The 19,456-nt window shown below is 35.5% G+C and overlaps 1 non-coding gene across 1 annotated transcript; it reads left to right on the top strand.

Annotated features, from left to right (window-relative positions):
- The first annotated feature begins 17,702 nt into the window (after positions 1 to 17,702).
- LOC125148500 (U6 spliceosomal RNA) lies at positions 17,703 to 17,809 on the top strand. Its single transcript, XR_007145583.1, has one exon. It is a non-coding gene; the product is annotated as a U6 spliceosomal RNA (small nuclear RNA).
- The last annotated feature ends 1,647 nt before the right edge of the window (positions 17,810 to 19,456 follow it).

Here is a 19,456-nt window from a genome sequence, read left to right as displayed (position 1 = left end):
TATTTGTTAGGTTTTCATATTAGGGTTATATTGCCCTCAAAAACATTATGCCAATAAAGCTGGGTGACCAGAGAGAAATGTGCCATGAATTTTCTTTGATGGTTTTCTGAAATAGTTTATGTTAGATTGGTATTAACTTGTTCCTCAATATTTGATGGAATTTACTAGTAAACTTATCTGGAAAAGAGCTTTCCCATTTGTAAAAGCTTTGTCATTAGTTCAATTTATTTTTATAGGTATTATGCTTCCCAGAATCTGTTTATTCTTGTGTTAATTTCAGTAAATTGTAATTTTTTAATGAAATGTATAATGTACATTTTCTTGAAGTTATCAGATTCTTGACATAATATTATTTATAGTATTATCTTGCTATTGCTTTAATAGCTGTCAAATCTGTAGTGAAAAATCTCTTGCATTATCCTTGATATTAAGTTTTTTTGTGTTGCTTCCCTAATTTTCTTTTTGATCTAGATATGGGCTTGGCAATGTAGTCAATCTTTTTAAATAACCAGTTTTTGTTTTGTAGATTTTCTCTATTATGTGTCTGTTTTCTATTCCATTGATCACTTACTCTTCATTATTTCCTTTATTACCTAATTGTTCTACCCTTTTTTTTTTCTTCTTATAACTTGAGAGTTTGTTATTTGGGACACACATATTTATAATTGTTTCTTCCTGATGAACTGCCTCATTTTTATTTTATTTTATTTTTTATTTATTTTTTTTAAATTTTTTTTCAACATTTATTTATTTTTGGGACAGAGAGAGACAGAGCATGAACGGGGAGGGGAAGAGAGAGAGGGAGACACAGAATCGGAAACAGGCTCCAGGCTCTGAGCCATCAGCCCAGAGCCCAACGCGGGGCTCGAACTCCCGGACCGCGAGATCGTGACCTGGCTGAAGTCAGACGCTTAACCGACTGCGCCACCCAGGCGCCCCAAGAACTGCCTCATTTTTAAATTACAAAATATCTATATAATCTCTGGTAATTCTCTTAGTCTTAGAGCCTTTTAAATCATTGATTAAATAACTACCCTGGTCCTCTCATATGTATATTTGCATGGTGTATAATTTTCCATCATTCACATTCAACCAATCTGTGTCATTACATTTAAAACTTATCTCCTGTAGGTGGCATATAGTAAAATACTGTTGTGGTTATTATTTATTGAACTCTGCCAATCTCTTCTTTTTGATTGGAGTATTTAGATCATTAACTTTTGGTATGCAACAACTGATGTGGTTGGCTTTGAGTACACCATTTTCTCCTTTGTGTTCTGTCTGCCCCATTTGTTTTGTTATTATTGTCATTGTTTCCATTTCCATGGCTCCTTTTAGCTTATTTAGAATTTTCTAATTACCTCTTTCTAACTTACCTATTTTACTTTTGCCTTTTTTTGTATTTTTTTAGAAGTGGCTCTAGAAATTGAAACATTCAGACCTAAGATTTCACAAACTATTTAGACTTAATATTGTATCACTTCACATAAAATATAGAAAGGTTGAAGACAAATAGTTTGTTAATAGTTTGGTTTTTTTTACTCCCACCAACCATTATATTATAGTTGTTATGTGTATTTAATATACATTTATTTAAAAACTTACCAACCAATATTACGTATTTTAAATATATAGTAATTGTAAGAACTTAAGGAAAAAGTTTTTAGTATTTTGTATTTATCCAGCTAGTTACCATTAATGTTGCCCACTAGCATTATTTCCTTTCAGCCTGAAGAATCCTTTCAGCATTTTTGTATATAGCCAGTTTGCTTGCTGTTTATTTTCTTAGTTTTCCTTCACTTGAAAATGTCATTCATATATGAAGGGTATTTGTATTAGATATAGAACTCTGTGTTTTCCTTCTTTTCTTTTAAAATGTTGTTCCATAGTTTTGTCATTTAATATTTCTGGTGAGAAACCAGTTACTTGAATCACTGTTCCCATGTATCATGCATTGTGTGATTTCTCTCTAGCTGTCTTAAAGGTTTTTTTTTTTTTTCTTTACTTTATCTTTTTTTCACTTTTATTATGATATGTTTAGGAGAGATTTTCTTTGAATTGATTCTGTTTGTTCACTGATATTTATAGAACACACCACAGTAACAGGTAAATATACATTTCCTTACAAGGGTCCTTGAGACGACTTTGGGCTCACCTGGAGAATCCAAAATAATCTCCCCATCTCAATCCTCAATTTAATCACATTGGTCAAGTGCATTTAACATTAACCAAGATAAATCCTATTCTGGGACACTACTTATAGAAATTTAAAGGAATAAAAATCATGCAGTGTATATTCTATGTGATAATAAGTAAGAGGTTTAAGTTAAAAATCAATAATGGAAAGATGACTGAAAAATTCCCAATATTTTAAAATTTAAGCAAAATATTTCTAAATAACTCATGGGTCAAAGAGGAATTCTCAAAACAAGTTTAAAAATATTTTGAAGTGAATGAAAATGAAAATGCACAATATCAAAATGTTTAGAATTCAGCTCAAGCATTGCTTAGAGGGAATTTTTGACTCTCAGTTGCATAGACTAGAAAAGAACAAATGTCTCAAATCAATAAGATAAGAAAATTTTAAGAAACTAGAGAAAGAAAAGAAGATTAAATCCAAAACAAGTGGGAAGAATAAGTTAAATAGTTGAAATGAAGTCGATTAAATCAAAACAGAGAAACAATAGAGAACATCAGTGAAATTAAAAGATGGCTTCTTAAAAATCAATCAGTATAATTGAGCTCCCACCAAACTGAGCAAGCCAAAGGAGGGGGGAAGTGGAGAAGACACAATTACCAATGTAAGAAACAAAAGAGGGGGTACCATGTGGACCACACAAGCATTAAAGGTATAATAAGATACTAGTTTATTATTGTAACAAATAACTATAACCTTATTGGCTAAGAACAGTAGAAATAGACTTTCTTACATTTCTGGAGGTTGGAAATTTTCAAATCAATGTCAGCCACATTACATTCTCTCTGGGGACTCTAAGAAAGAATCTGCTTCCTTGCCATTTTCATCTTCTACTGGGACCAGCATCCCTTTCACATCTGCTTCCATTTTCATATTGCCTTCTCTCTCACCACTTCTGCCATCATAGCACCTTCTCTAATTCTGACTCTCTTGCCCTTCTCTTTCTCCTACAAGGGTCCTTATGATGACTTTGGGCTTACCTGGATAATCCAAAATTATCTCCCTATCTTAATCCTCAATTTTATCACATTGGTCAAGTCAATTTTCCCTGTAAGTTAAGATAGAATTAGGGTGTGGACTTCTTTATTGAGAGGGGGTATTTCTGCCCATTACATAAGAGATTTCACACAAAAGCAAAACAAACACATAAATCTCAAATGGTATGCCAATCTTTGCAACCTCTGTGTTCTGTTCTCTCCTGATTTGTCTGTGTAGGCCTTACAAGGAAAAGTGTGGAATGTGGCCACCCTTTTGTATTTGAAACAGAGTGATTTGGCCACAACAGCAGCAAAACAGATCATGGAAGAGACCTACAAAATGGAGTTCCTGTACAGTGGTGTGGAAGATAAACACGTGGTGATTATACATCACATGAGGCTGCAAGTCACAGCACTGCAATTTATAGTAGCAGCACGGACAACTGGAGGAGGTGACCCTTATTTGGGATGTGTGCAAAGTTTTTACACGATGTGGACTTTTTTCAGAGGTGTTTTATTACTGATTTGCCTGACCTGCAGGACAACTTTGTGAACAAATTTCTTGACCTTATGCCCTGACTCATGACATCCAAACCTAGAGAAGTGGTCAAAATTCTACAGACCATGCTGTGGCAGAGTACCTTCCTGCACATCCCCCTTCCAGAGCAGATCCACAAAGCTTCAGCCACCACCACTTGCCAGTGGGCAAGTCAGACATCGCTTTGCAGTTTACATCTGGGTTGGTTGTGGCCCTGGATGTTGATGCAAGCCTAGAACATGTGCAGGATCTTCAGAGTACTGTGAAGGTCCACATCTTATATCCAGATGGCCAGGCTCAGATGATTCATCCTAAACTGGCAGACTTCGGGAATCCTGGGCCAGGGCTCCACCGGCTTATCACCCAGCTGTACGTCTCCCACACTGTCTGGACGGAACCATGCCCGTGAAATGCAGGCTGCTGCTGGCCTGCAACTCCGGTTCCTGCATTCCAAAATCCCCCTCGATCGGGGGTGGCAGCATCGAGAACACCATCCCCTTCAGCAAGTCTGTGACTGTTTACATAATGTGCAAACTGAATCACAAGCAGTCTTTAGAGCTCAGGTCTAGAAGAGCCTCCATTCTTAGGCATTAGGGCCAGAAGCCTGGAACATTTCACCTGGAAATGGCATATAGGCATAAGGAGGACCATGACTCTTATAGTCTCATCTGGTATCAAACACAAAATAAATTCTTTTGCATTGAAAAACCCAAAACCTTCACATCTACGCCTCCTCCCTCCTGACTGCCCCCTCCCCCCCACAATAAAGTTGAGAAAACACCTAGCTGTTCTAGTTCCTGGTCTTTCAAAACAACAATGTGGCTATAGGTTCAAAATTTATGCCACATGGCTACATTCCTCAAATGTGAAAGGAAGAACAGTTTATTGGAGTGTAATCTTGTTTTGTTTTTTTTTTTTAATTTTTTTTTCAACGTTTATTTATTTTTGGGACAGAGAGAGACAGAGCATGAACGGGGGAGGGGCAGAGAGAGAGGGAGACACAGAATCAGAAACAGGCTCCAGGCTCTGAGCCATCAGCCCAGAGCCTGACGCGGGGCTCGAACTCCCGGACTGCGAGATCGTGACCTGGCTGAAGTCGGACGCTTAACCGACTGCGCCACCCAGGCGCCCCTGTTTTTTTTTTTTAATAAACAGTCTGTTTTGCGGAGCCAACTCCTTTCACAGCTGTACTTGTTTTACATGGACGGTTCCTGAATGGCCTTAGACATCACTTTCTTGCCAAGAAGCTCTTTCTTTAACTCAGGGAATAGGTGTGCCAAGGACTGCATGAATAGTTGCAGAATGAATCATTTTTATCCCGGAAGGAGTTTCTTCATCTTGCCTGTCATTACCCTTAGGACCAAAATAATATATTAGGGCCATATATTAGGACAAACAGGGATTATGGAAAAGAGGAATCCAGTGTAAGAAATAAAGTCATTTCCCACTACAGAGAGAGAGAGAGAGAGAGAGAGAGAGAGAGAATTCCACAAACTATTCTGTGTTCATGAGTTCAACAAATAGTTGAAATGGACTAATTCTACAAAAGATGCAAATTATGAAAACTTCTCAGAAGACATAGATAACCTGAATAGTCTTGCATCTACTAAACAAAGTGGATTTTTAGTAAAAATCTTTCCATCAAAGAACCTCAGGCACAGAAAATTTTATTGGAGAAACTTTCAAACACTTAAGAAAGAACAATTCTGTATTTTCACACAAAAACTGACAGAAAAATTGAAGAAAACAAAAAAAGAAAAATTGAAGAGAAGGGTATAGTTTCTGTCAAATATTATGAGGTCACATTAATATCAAAATTAACACAGAAACAACAAAAATAGAAACTATAAGGGCAGAAATACTCATGAACTTAGACTCCAAAATTTTTAACAACGTGTTAATATACCTATTCTAGCAATATACAAGAAGAATAATCTTGAAAAATAATATTTTCTATGAATGTTAACGTTTCCCAGCATGCTAACAGAGGAAAATGCTATGGTCATCTTAATAGATGCAGAGGCATTTGGCAAAATTCAATATTCACTCATGGTAAAAATTTTCAGCAAACTAAAAGTAGAATGGAACAATTTTATCTAATGAGGGACATCAACAAAAACCTTATAGCTATCATGATGCTTAAATACTAAAAGGCTGAATCCTTTCTCCTTTTAGATTAGAACAAGGCTGGCATCCAGCATTGTATCTAAAGTTTTAACCAATGCAAAAGGCAATGAAAAGAAATAAAACTCATACAGATTAGAAAGGAAGAAATAAAACTGTTTCAATTCACAGATGAAATCATTGTCAGAAAATCCAAAGAAACTGCAATAAATACACATTAGTTGTATGTGAATTTTGCAAGGTTGCAGCGTGCAACATAATACAAATAAATCTATTGCATTTCTGTATACTAGCAGTGAAGTATTGAATCCAATTTTTTTTTACATTTTTTTTCCAACGTTTTTATTTATTTTTGGGACAGAGAGAGACAGAGCATGAACGGCGGAGGGGCAGAGAGAGAGGGAGACACAGAATAGGAAACAGGCTCCAGGCTCCGAGCCATCAGCCCAGAGCCCGACGCGGGGCTCGAACTCACGGACCGCGAGATCGTGACCTGGCTGAAGTCGGACGCTCAACCGACTGCGCCACCCAGGCGCCCCAATATTGAATCCAATTTATAAAGCAAGTACTATTTACAAAAGCTCCAAAAAATAAAATATTGGGCACAAATTGAACAAAATGTGTGTGTAAGCTGTATACTGAAAACTAGAAAGCCCTGATGAGACAAAACAAAAAGGACCTAAATTTGAAGATATAAAGCATGTTAATTGATTTTAAGATTCAATATTGTTACATTTGATGTAATCTTAGTCAAAATCCAAGCAGACTGTGTATTTTATTTTAAATATAATTTAAATGTATATGGAAATGCAAAACACTGGAAATTAAGCAAATTTGAATAATTCATAATAAACTTTCTCAAAACTTAAGGTCTGCTAATCAAGACATTGAGGTTTGAATTAAAACACTTTTGTCTTTGTTTTTGTCATGGAGTTAAACATCCTACCATTCAGAAATTTCTTCAGATTTTTTACTTTGGGGTTTCCAATCATAAAGGTAGGTGGGTTTTAACCCCAAATCTAAATGGACATTCATGGTTAAAAATTTTCACAAAATTTTTCCCCTGATCTTCCCAGAGCCAAAATTGGACATGCGTGTTTTCCCTGTTGTCTAGCTCCACTTATGAGGATTTTGTGATTTTGGAGTCTTAGCTCCACTTGGGTGCTCCAGTTTAACCTTTTTTTCTGCTCATAGCCCTGGCTTTGTCATTTGACCTGTTTACTTGGTAAATCCCAGTCTCCAGTAGCCAGGGATAAACTCAGTAGATAAAATCAACACAAATTCTGTTTTTGAAGCCATTTTATTTCTATGGATTCATAATTAAAAAAAAAAATCATGATCTGAAAAACTGCATTAATTTTGCATCATCTCAATTTTAAATACACACATTCCAATAATTTGAAGAGAGTTGTAGCAGAGAAGTTTTCATATATTTCCAGTTAAATGTTGGAAACAAAAATCCAGACCCTTATTTTTTAGGAAAGCTAAAATCCTCTGATACAAATGATATAAGGAGAAAGACAGTGGTGTGGTATGTGTGTGTGTGTGTGTGTGTGTGTGTGTGTGAACAAAAAGGTGTATAAAATTTTCTTCAACAGTTTTTTTTAATTTAATATTCTTTGTCTTATATTTGAAAAATAAGGTCACATTTATTTATTATTGACTCGAACCATGGATTTTGTATAACTTTCTCAATATTTTTCACAAAGAAATGTTAAATAATGGTAGAACAATCTTACTATTGTTCAACACATCAGAGTAGCCTCTTATTCTTTCGAATATACTTATTATCACTTCAATAAAAGCAAGCAATTGGAATACGAAATTCTCTATTCCTGAAGTGAAGTTTATTTTAAAAAGTTTTCTACTTGTTAGAAAGTGCTGCTCATAAATATTATTTTGGAAAATTGTCTCATGTAATGCTAATGAAGAGTAAAGAATGTAATGGGGAAAAATGAATGTGTCATTTGAAACCAAATGTGTCATTTTATCAACTATTTAAAAAAGAATCTGTGAAATTCCTAATGCTGTGTTTTAGTTTTTGGAGACATGCGTTGCTCTGTTATAAAAAAATTTATATTATGTAACTTTAACACGCAAAGTATTGCTCATTCATAGGGATTCATCAGATAAAGAAGTGCTTATTTTGGAAGAAGCCGTGGATTAGCTAGGAGACTTGCCTTGACATTTCACTCACATATCAAACATCCTGTGTTTACTCGTAATGTACATTTATCTGTGTCAGTGATGGACTCAGTTTGACAGGCATCATATAATCTAGTCAACAAAATCTAGAAAAAGGCTTTTCAACATGAAATTATGTCATAATGTGTTAAAATGGCACATATCACTCTGACGGTGTGACAGGTGTTTTAAATCTCAGGCTATTTATTTTCAAATAAGAAATATATGTAATGTTTTTACACTCCGTGGTAAGACTTTCAGACTTTCTGTGTTCTAAGGTCTGCTTTGGGTTCAGAGTTTAAAGAAAATAGAAGTTACTCATATTTTCCAACTTCATCCGGGATTTTTTTTCACTTTGGTTATTTTTATCATTCAGCACCCACCAGTTTGCCTCATACATTCTGACTATATTTTCTCTGACTCTTTTGCTTGAATCCTGTTTCTACCTTCTCTATATTCCTGAATGTATTCCTGAAATTCTCACTTTTTTTTGCTGATTTTCATTCCCTTTGTTTCCAATATCACATTTTGAAGGATCCCTGCCATATTCACATACCTAAATCTTTCAATAAAAATTCACCTGGCCAGACTAGTGTCTTGTTAAAATTAGAGGATTCAAAACAAAGCTCACTACCTTTCTTTCAAAATATTCCACTTAACTGACTTCCTTATCTTTGTTTATTTTATCATATTCTTCAAAGGTGTGAAATTTTAAATAATCTTTAATGATACTTAAAAAAATTTTATTTATTTATTTTCAGAGAGAGAGAGAGAGAGAGAGAGTGCCAGCAGGGGAAGGACAGAGTGAGAGATAGTGAGAGAATCCCAAGCAGGGTCCGCACTGTCAGCACAGAGCCTGACACAGGGCTTGAACTCACGAACTGTGAAATCATGGCCTGATTTCAATAGTCGGATGCTTAACCCACTGAGTCACCCAGGCGCCCCAATGGTAACTTTTTGCTTCTATTGTTCACTTTCCCCATTGAATTAATTATAAAGATATGTTGATTTTATTTCAAGAAAGTCACATGCTTCTGTATCATACATTTCCACTGCTCCATCCAAATGCAGGTCTTCAAATTCTTCGTTCCTTGCAGTACCATCCCTATGCTTTCCATCCTATCAGTAGCATGATCTTCCTAAAGTGTCATTTTAATCATCATCACTTCTCTGTTTAAACATCTTCTATAGTTCTTCGTTACTATATTTATAACACCTAAGTGCAATAGTATAACATTCAAGATTTTTTTATTTACCAAGGTTATCTTCCACTTTTACCTTTGAAATATACTACCTCTCAGTCAAATTGTACCCTTTGCTACATTCTTGATGTAGGTCAATACCTTTACTTTGTCACTCCCTCTGCTGGGAATATACATTAATAATTGTATTGGGACTGATGCTTTCATTACTACCCGTTGAAAAGTGTTTGTTTATTTTTGTTTAATGACAAATCACATGTATTATCTCCACAAATCTATTCTGGATATATTAATCAGAGATGATATCACTTCCTCCTGATCCTAAATAACACTTGATGGAAGAATTATTTTGCACTGTGTCATTTCTAAGTTTCATAGTATGGGAACTGTCTACGCCCATGTCACCTAGAAGAATAGCTTGAATGCAAAAGAGCATCAAAAGATTAATTAAAATAAATATCTTTAGGAAGAAATTCTTGCTCGTGAAATGTCATGGTTGTTTCAAATCTGTGTGGTTTTGCCTTTTTTGTGGAGTTGTTGATTATCTCAGGTGCTTTTCAGTAAGAGAGAAAACATTACAGCCTCTGTGAAACATTTTGTAGGAAATCTTTAACAAAGAATATCAGTGTTGTTTCCAAGTCTGACTTCCCACCTCTCCTCTTCTTTCCATTTATGTCAGGATGGCTGAATACTAAATCCTAGCACTTAACAACGTAGAACAGGAGTTCAAATATTAGCCTTACATTCTGGAGCCCTGTGTTCTCATTCCAACTTAGCTGCTAACAAGCTATATGACCCGGAGCAGTCATCCTGCTGTGTGCCTCATTGTCCTAAAAATAAGGGACTGGGCTGTGTTCTCTCATTTGCCTTCAAATTCAAAACTCTACAATTATGATTTTTTAATTATGAAAAGCCATATTTAAATTTATAACTTATATCAAATTTATAACCAAGAAGACAATAATATAATAAGTTCAAAGAATCTTCTCTATCAGGCTACAAGACAGAGTGGTTTATCACAGTCACGGTGAAAGCTGCAACCTTTTCCACTTGGGTGGAAGCCACCAAATAAACTGATCTTGCTCGGCCATGGCCAGTGCTGACTCAGGCCTTTAATACAACTACCAAGTATCAATGCACATGTAAGTTATGATTTAGATCTAGTACAACCATTAAATGCCTTTGAAAACGATGACTAGGAGGCATTTCAAGAGGCCAATGCAATTCATTCCTAGAAGAGCTTACAAAGCAAAACTTAATGTCCTTTACTTTCAGTCCTTGTAGAAACTGAGTTTTAAATCTACGTGTAATTAGAACCAAATATTTGATTTTTCTTACAACAATAACCTATTTAGGGATTTGTTTAGTGCTATACAGAGAGAGATCAGAAGACTTTTATATGAAGCCATTTGTACATTCATTGAGAGATCTCCAAACTTCCTTGTAAAAGGTTGTGCACACACTGCTGTAAGATGCCAGGTCTGGGTGAGTGTGAAACATATCCTGACAGTTTAATTGAAATAACTATTGAGCATGAAGGAAAGACACCTGTTGCAAAGGGACATAAACAACAACAAAAATCCCTGCTGGAGTTTTCAGACAGAGTAGAGAAAATCGGAAGGACTCTTTATTCACTCACCATAAATTAATGTATCAAATGGGAGAAGTGTTATCAGAATTCAGGCATCAAGAATTACTGCTGAACTACAGGCTGTTACTGAACAGCCTTGGACAAATTATACTTCCTGATCCTCGGTTGCTTTCTTTGCCTGACGTATAGGAGTGTCATGAGAATCTACTGAGATAGGTGAATAAACCTTATATATTCTGAAACACGCATCATTAAGTATCAGCTAAATTGGGAGACATGTAGAAATCAGAGTATTTCAATACCAATCCGAATTTCTGATTTCTGTAGAAAATCTACAGTGGCAGAAGACCTGTATTTCCTTTCTCTTACACGGCAAAACTATGCTGGATCTGAGTAGCTTGTTTAAGAATTTAGCGTGTTTTGTGTTATGCCATGCTAGCAACCACAGACAAGCTTCATTGTTTTCCCACTGGATCCTTAAACACATTTGCTCACATGATGCCCAGGATAGTTATTCTGAGGAATTTTAATTATTTAAAAGCTTACCAGAATACACATATTTAAAAATATTTTAAAATAACCTCATCTATCCCCATATCACTATTTAAATCTCCATAGTTGGTTGGGGTAGAGGTTTTTAAAATATGTCACTTATCCCATCCTAATTTTTCATTTAGGGATCTTTATATTTCCAGGATATAAAGAGTATGTGTGTAAGGAAGTAACATATATATCAAAACTGATGTTAGTAAATTATCAAGTATAAAGAAACAAATTTCAAATATTCACTCCAGATGGTGATATCTTTCACAAGGATATTGATTTTAATGCTCAAATTTGATGTTACATTAGAAATATTAAACAAATAACTGCAAATTCTTGTCATCCTGTCGCTGTTTGATGTCTGTACCCTGCCTTGTTTTCTGTTGTAATTTAGTACAACAAACTCAACTGTGGAAAGCAAAAGTAAATAGTGGAACAAAAGGGACCTTTCAGAATATGAACAAAGTAAGGACAGAATACTTTATAAATTGTGACTATAATATATGGCAATCTGTTAGGAACTCTTGAAAGAATGTACCCTTCTCATTTGACTAGTTTTAATGAGTTTCATTCTAGTATAACAAGTTGCTTAGAAGCCAGTGAGAGGCATGAAAAAGGTCTCTGAAACAGAGAAAGATGTAATGCAGGATATCACTTTTCTCAAAAAGTTAGGAAAATTATACATATTATATTATATTATATTTATTGTATTACACATAACACACATTCACACACCCATACACAATATCTCTCCAATGAAATAAAAAATCTTGTAACGTTGCTTGTGTCTTAAGAGGTGACTGCATTTCCAGAGGACTCAAGTGAATTGATTTTTATTCTTTTCCTTTTTTTAACGTTTTATTTATTTATTTACTTATTTATTTATTTGAGAGAGAGAGAGAGAGAACACAAATGGGGGGGAGGGGAGAGAGAGAGAGAGGGAGACGCTGAATCCAAAGCTAGTTCCAGGCTCCAGGCTGTCAGCGCAGAGCTCAATGCAGAGAGCATGGGTGGGGACGGGACAGAGAGAGAGGGAGACACAGAATCTGAAGCAGACTTCAGGCCCTGAGCTGTCAGCACAGAGCCCCACGCGGGGCTCAAACTTACGAACTGTGAGATCATGACCTGAGCCGAAGTCGAACGCTCAACCGACTGAGCCACCCAGGCGCCCCAACCCACCAACCAACCTTGAGATCATGACCTGAACTGAAGTCAATGCTTACCTGACTGAGCCACCCAGATGCACCTGTTGTTTTCTTTTTAATAATTGTTGAATTTTGAAATCTGAGTTTATTACTGCTTCAAAAACAAAGAAACTAACAAAGTAAACAAGAAACCAAAGCGGAAGACCTGATTTGATCCAATCAAAAGTTTCGATCAAGTTATATGAGCAGCTGAATTTTTAACCTGGATGAGAAATGCTATTGAATTGCATCATATTTAGTAGCCTTTTGTAAAAATAGGTAAATATAGTCACAGAAAATAATTGAATGTAAGATTATAATAGGTATCCAGAAATAATCATTTTTAGAAGGTCAGAATAAAATTCTTTGAAAGAGGTGGTTGATGAAAACCATATTATTGTAGAAATTTTCAGATGCAGTGATTTCCATATTAAATGTCACTTCTTAGCTGAAAATGAATAAGTTTTTTAAAACATATATTAAGCAGGGGTGCTTGGATGGCTCAGTCGGTTAAGCACCCAACTTCAGCTCAGGTCATGATCTCACAGTTTGTAGGTTCAAGCCCCACGTTGGGCTCTGTGCTGACAGCTCTGAGCTTGGAGCCTGCTTCGGATTCTGTGTTTCCCTATTCCTCTTCCCCTCCCCCACTCACGCTCTGTCTCTCTCTTTCTCTCTCAAAATGAATAAATGTTAAAAAAAATTAAAAATGTATTAAGTGTTAAATTAAAAAAAAATGAGCTAATGAAATGATTATCATTAATGAAAGAGAGAAATAATTATGTTATTGGCAAACAATTTTACTGGAAAAGCAAATGTGTACCTTCCTTGTCTCTATGCCATATAAGACTGCTTGAACAATACAATATTTCAAAAATGTTCTGAGGCAAACTACTGTGTTAAGGTGTGGACTCAATGTGTGTTATGCTGGATTGAAAATGTTTTAAAGTGTATTCTGTGGTGTCTTGAGAAATACAAACTAGGAGCAATATTCTTTACCTTTGACCAACTGTATCTGTGTGCACACGCATGTGCACTCTGCACACATGTGTGGACCTTGATTGGTGGATGATGACCTTCATCACTTTGGGAGATTATCAGTCATGACTTCCTCAAATATATCTCTAGTCCAACCCAGTCTCACCTCTTTAGCACTTGGTTCCCCTGCGCTTGACCTTACTCCTGAATCTTATATTTTTCTTTCTGTGGTCTGTTTTCCTTCCTTTTGTCCCGCTGGCCTAGATACATTATACTGACTTATCTCACAGCTCTCCTATTCTTATCAGCTCTGTCAATTATGCTATTAAACTTAAGTGTTCTTAATTTTAGATATTATCTTTTTGTAATTTTTTAAAACAGTTACTTGACTTTTTGCAATTCCAAGTTGAATGGCAAAATTTTCTACTTTGTGTTTTAAGTTCTTCCACAAATTAATCATTGATTTCATAGCTTGTCTGATAATCTCATCATTTGAACTTCCTAAAGATCTGTTTTTATTATCTTTGTCACTCTCCTTCTCTCTCTCTCTCTCTCTCTCTCTCTCAGTCTTTATTATTATCTTTCTCTTTTCTGACTATTTGATGTTGAAACTCAAGCAGGATGCATAAAAAAGGTAAAAATAATATGTGTCTACTTTCTATTATATTTTCTTTTTCTATTGGTTTTATATTGATTCTATTTTCTCCAAAGAATGTATGCTTTTTTTCTGGCATTCAGTTAGCAGAGGAATTTCATCAATCCATGATCATTGTAATCCAATTAGAAGTGTAGATGATTGCAAGTTCAGCCATGATTTTAGTACTGATCCCTTCTTAGTTTGTTCTTACTTCTAGAGAAGCCTCTGGAATAAAAGAGCCTCTGGAAAAAAAGTGAAATTAAAATGGCCAGGCTCATAGTCAAGATCTTCCCTCGTTTCCTTATCTCATCTCTGTAACTCCACACTGTCTTGGAATGATGAATTGTCTGAACTACTTGGTAGGAATTTTCTGTTAATTATTTTCTTATAATTTGTAATATTTTAAAATATGACTTTGTAACTTACAGTTACAGGCATAATAGAATGTTCAAATCAGGGTAGCTTCAAGCTCTTGCTGTAACAAGATGAAAATGCAATGCAGTAGCACTTTTGTTTGATATGAAGTATATAAGAAGCATTCAACATTGGAGCATGTTAAACAATATTTGCCTCAAACCCTTTCTCTTTCTTCCACAAACATACAGATATAATCATCTAAATGAAGGAATTTTTCAGCTGTCAGTACAGACAACTTATTAAAACTAAAAACATTCTATTAAAGAAAGCATTTTATTTTTTAAATTAATTTATTTATTTTGAGGAGAGAAAGAGAGAAAGAGAGAGAGAGAGAGAGAGAGAGAGAGAGAATCTCAAGCAGGCTCTGCACTGTCAGCGCAGTGCCTGATCTGGGTCTCAAACCCAAGAACTGTGAGGTCATGACCTGAACCAAAACCAAGAGTCAGATGCTTAACTGACTGAGACACCTGGGTGCCCCTATAGAAGATGGTTTAAAATAAACACTAATGAGAATGCTGTATAGCTCAAATGAATTTTTGTTCTAAATATAAGTCTTTGGAAATAAATTTATCTCTTAAATACATTTCCTCAAAATAGAACAAGAAGCATATCTAATATTAATCCTTGCTCCATGAGTATTAGAGAAAAATAGTTGTGTAGATTTGAACACACAGATGCCTATTTCAAGCCGAAACATAATACATTAATGGAATAATGTATTAATAGGGTAATGTTGGAAGCAGTAAAATGCAGAAGTGACAAAAGAGAAAATTCAATCAAGATGTTATATAGATATAAAGGTACTACCACAATACATATGTGATATAAGGTAAACCTAGAACTTTATTATGGGAACAATTAAATGTATTGAGGAAGAACAAAGAAGATTCATGGAACTCATCTGAAAATATATTGTGGAATAAATTTTCACCTGGTGGAATAAGTTCTGAATTTAGAATTTTAACTCTTTGAGCTCCAATTAAAATGATCAATGGAGGGGCGCCTGGGTGGCGCAGTCGGTTAAGCATCCGACTTCAGCTCAGGTCATGACCTTGTGGTTTGTGAGTTTAAGCCCTGCATTGGACTTGTCCGTGCAGAGCCGGCTTCGGATCCTCTGTACCCCTCTTTCTCTGCCTCTCCCCTGTTCATGTTCTCTCTCTCAAAAATGAATAAACATTTATTTAAAAAAAAAACTTTTAGGGGCGCCTGGGTGGCGCAGTCGGTTAAGCGTCCGACTTCAGCCAGGTCACGATCTCGCGGTCCGGGAGTTCGAGCCCCGCGTCCGGCTCTGGGCTGACAGCTCAGAGCCTGGAGCCTGTTTCAGATTCTGTGTCTCCCTCTCTCTCTGCCCCTCCCCCATTCATGCTCTGCCTCTCTCTGTCCCAAAAATAAATAAACGTTGAAAAAAAAAATTAAAAAAAAAAAAGATCAATGGAAAATCAGTGTCTGTATATGATATATCCTTTGATTTTTTGGTAATATATTGAAATATGATTTTGTAAGTGTACGTAGATGAAAATAGACATAATACAATGCACAAATCAGAGTAGCTTCAAGTTCTTACTGTAACAAAATGAAAATGCAACGCAACAGCACTTTTAAGGTCTGTCAGAGAAGAAAGTTGTGATCAGAAGTTACATCTGTAAACAAAAATTAAAAAAACATTCGTGACTTCTGAAGTATTTGAGTATATACAAGGTTTTCATTAAACAATTTCTGGATACTGCTTTCTGTTATTCGGATGAATTATTTTAAAGTATATATTGCTGTTTAGTTTTGAGATGTGATCTTTTGTAATATTGTGACAAATATTAACAAGGGTAGGTTATATTTTACATATCTAACTAATTATTGAATGCTAGAAGACACAGAATTTAAAGAGAACAAAGACCACAGAAAAAGAGTTTCTGAATTTGGGGTTAAACTGATAGGGATGGGCAAATGTAGGTAAAGGAGGGACACATTGAAACCCCCACATCCCGAAAAAGGATACAACTACTTGCTTGTTTTGAATATAGTAAAATCCAAAGTTATTTCTGATTACCTGAGAATAGGAAAACATAGCAAAATACTACAGCTCATTATAACTTTTAAGTAAGCTTGTACCTTGCCAATTGACTTAAAAGATAAAAGGAAATCAAATATGCTGTTTATGCTAATAATACCCTGATAAGGTCAGGGCAAAGCAGTAATGATAAGAAAATATAAAATAAGATGACATAAACTTAAGCCAATATAGCTAAAGCCATAAATTATACAAATTCCACCATTAAAAGTAAAAAAGCCTATGCACACTTAAAATAATGATATGCTGTATACTGGCCAATATAGCTTCAAAAATCTCAGAATGTGTTATCATGGATCATTAGACAAGTAAATGTCATACTCAAACATAAGGAAAAGGAATATTATCAGCTTAATAATAAATGAAATAGAACTTCTGATTAAAACCATTAAAACATAAAGAACACACTATATCATGGCAAAAGTGGGGGAGGGGAGAACAAAAAAGCCAGTTGGGCATCCGACTTCAGCTCAGGTCGTGATCTCACGGTTTGTGAGTTGGAGCCCCACATCAGGCTGTGTACTGACAGCTCAGAGCCCGAAGCCTGCTTCGGATCCTATGTCTCCCCTTCTCTCTGTGCCCTGCCACCACCCCCCCAGCTCCCACAGGTCATGCTCTGTCTCTCAAAAATGAATAAACGTTAATAATTTTTAAAAAAGAGCTTAAAGTATGTTTGTTAGATAAAACTCAGGTTACAAGTTAAATTTTAATTTTAGATAATGAGTAATTTTTTGCTGCATGCTTATTTGAGACATATGTTATGAGAATTTAAAAAAATTAAAAAGAGGGGCACCTGGGTGGCCCAGCCGGTTAAGCGTCTCACTTCGCTCAGGTCGTGATCTCGCGGTCTGTGAGTTCGAGCCCCCCGTCGGGCTCTGTGCTGACAGCTCAGAACCTGGAGCCTGCTTCTGATTCTGTCTCCCTCTCTCTCTGACCCTCCCCCCCATTCATGCTGTCTCTCTCTGTCTCAAAAATAAACGTTAAAAAAATTAAAAAGAGAGAAATTGCTTATCAAAAGAACAATCAGACAAATCAAATCCAATATCAAATATTGAAAAACACTGTTTTGTGCTCACTTCAGCAGTACATATACGAAAATTTGAATGATACAGAGAAGATTACCACAACCCCTGTGCAAGGCTGACATGCAAATTCGTGAAGTGTTCCATATTAAAAACCAAAACCAAAACAAAATGAAAAAAAAAAAAGAACACACACACACACACACACACACCCCAAAAAACACTGTCTTAAAAATCAATTGACTGAAGGAAAAATACAATGACTAAAACACAATAAGAGATCGCTTTTATATGAGAATTCAAATACAGCACGTTTTTGTCTGAGTCTTTGGTACACAAAATGCAGTCCACAGGATAGTAGAATCACCATCACCATGAGGCTTATTAGACATGGAGAAACTTAGTCCCAATCAAAACAGGGAAATCATATCTGCATTCAATATGATTCCCATATAAAAGTTTGAGAAACACTGATCTAGATAGTACAGCCAATTTCAATGGAAATTAAACAAAAAAAAAAACATATCCTCAAAGATTTTATTTTATTTTTCTTAAAGTTTATTTATTTACTTTGAAAGAGAGAGAACAAGTGGTAAAGGGGCAAAAGGAGAGGGCAAGAGAGAGTCCCATGCAGGCTCTGCGCTTTTGGTACAGAGCCCAACATGGGACTTTATCTCACCAACTGGAAGATCATGATCTGAGCCAAAATCAAGAGTTAGATGCTTAACTGGCTGAGCCTCCCAGGCAGCGCTCGAAGATTTTATATATCAGGCAAAACCTGATTTTCAGTTTATCTCTAAAACAGCAACATAAACATCAAGCAAACATTTGAAGAAGAAAATGAAAGAATGAAGATAATGCATAATTATAATTATTTAAAATATTAATCATTAAGGAGTAAGAAGATCTAATAACAGAGCCATTGAAAATGAAGTAGCATAAAATAATGTCAAATTGTAATAAGGCAATTGTATTTTGAAAATAAAAAATGGATAAATATCCTCTTGGAATAATTTAATTTAATATATAGTATGCATAACCAAATCATGTATTTTAACTGAAAATAATGAAAGCTATATGCTGAGAAACCTGATTTTTTTTTTCAAAATACAAAACTTAAGATTTAATGTAAACACTTATGTAAACATATCACAAAGTAGAAATTCTTCCAACCATGATAAATATGAACATGAAATGACTTAACACATATATCTGGTCTTATGTTCAATGAAGAGTACAAGTTAGCAGTCTGTCTTCTGTCTTCTTTCTTCTCTTTACTTTCCTTACTGTATCCTTTCCTTTTTTTACCCTCTCTTTCTTTAATATTTTCCCCTTCCATTCCTTTTACTAACTTCGGATGAAAAAGAAAATTATAAAAAATCTACTAGAAGTCTATAGAGTTAAAAAAATTTTTTAAAGAGAATTGTAAAAAAAAAAATTAAGGTTTACTTATTTTTGAGAAAGAGAGAGAGAGAGGGACAGAGAGAGCACAGGTTGGGGAGGGGCAGAGAGAGACCCACGCAGAACCCGATGCAGGCTCCAGGCTCTGACCTGTCAGCACAGAGCCCAGTGCAGGACTCCAACTCTCAAAATGCGAGATCGTGACCTGAACCAAAGTCGGACACGTGACCGACTGAGCCAAACAGCTGCACCTAAAGAGAATGTTAAAAGACGTTGGCTGACATTGTTGATAGGGATGCAAACTGGTGCAGCCACTGTGGAAAACACTATGGAGGTTCCTCAAAAGATTAAAAATAGAAGTACCATATGATCCAGTAATCATACTATTATTTGCCCAAA

The sequence above is a fragment of the Prionailurus viverrinus genome, chromosome D2 (assembly GCF_022837055.1).
Source record: "Prionailurus viverrinus isolate Anna chromosome D2, UM_Priviv_1.0, whole genome shotgun sequence".
NCBI lineage: Eukaryota > Metazoa > Chordata > Mammalia > Carnivora > Felidae > Prionailurus > Prionailurus viverrinus.
The sequence above is the reverse complement of the archived record's forward strand: the minus strand, read 5'-3'. Positions and strand labels throughout refer to the sequence as shown.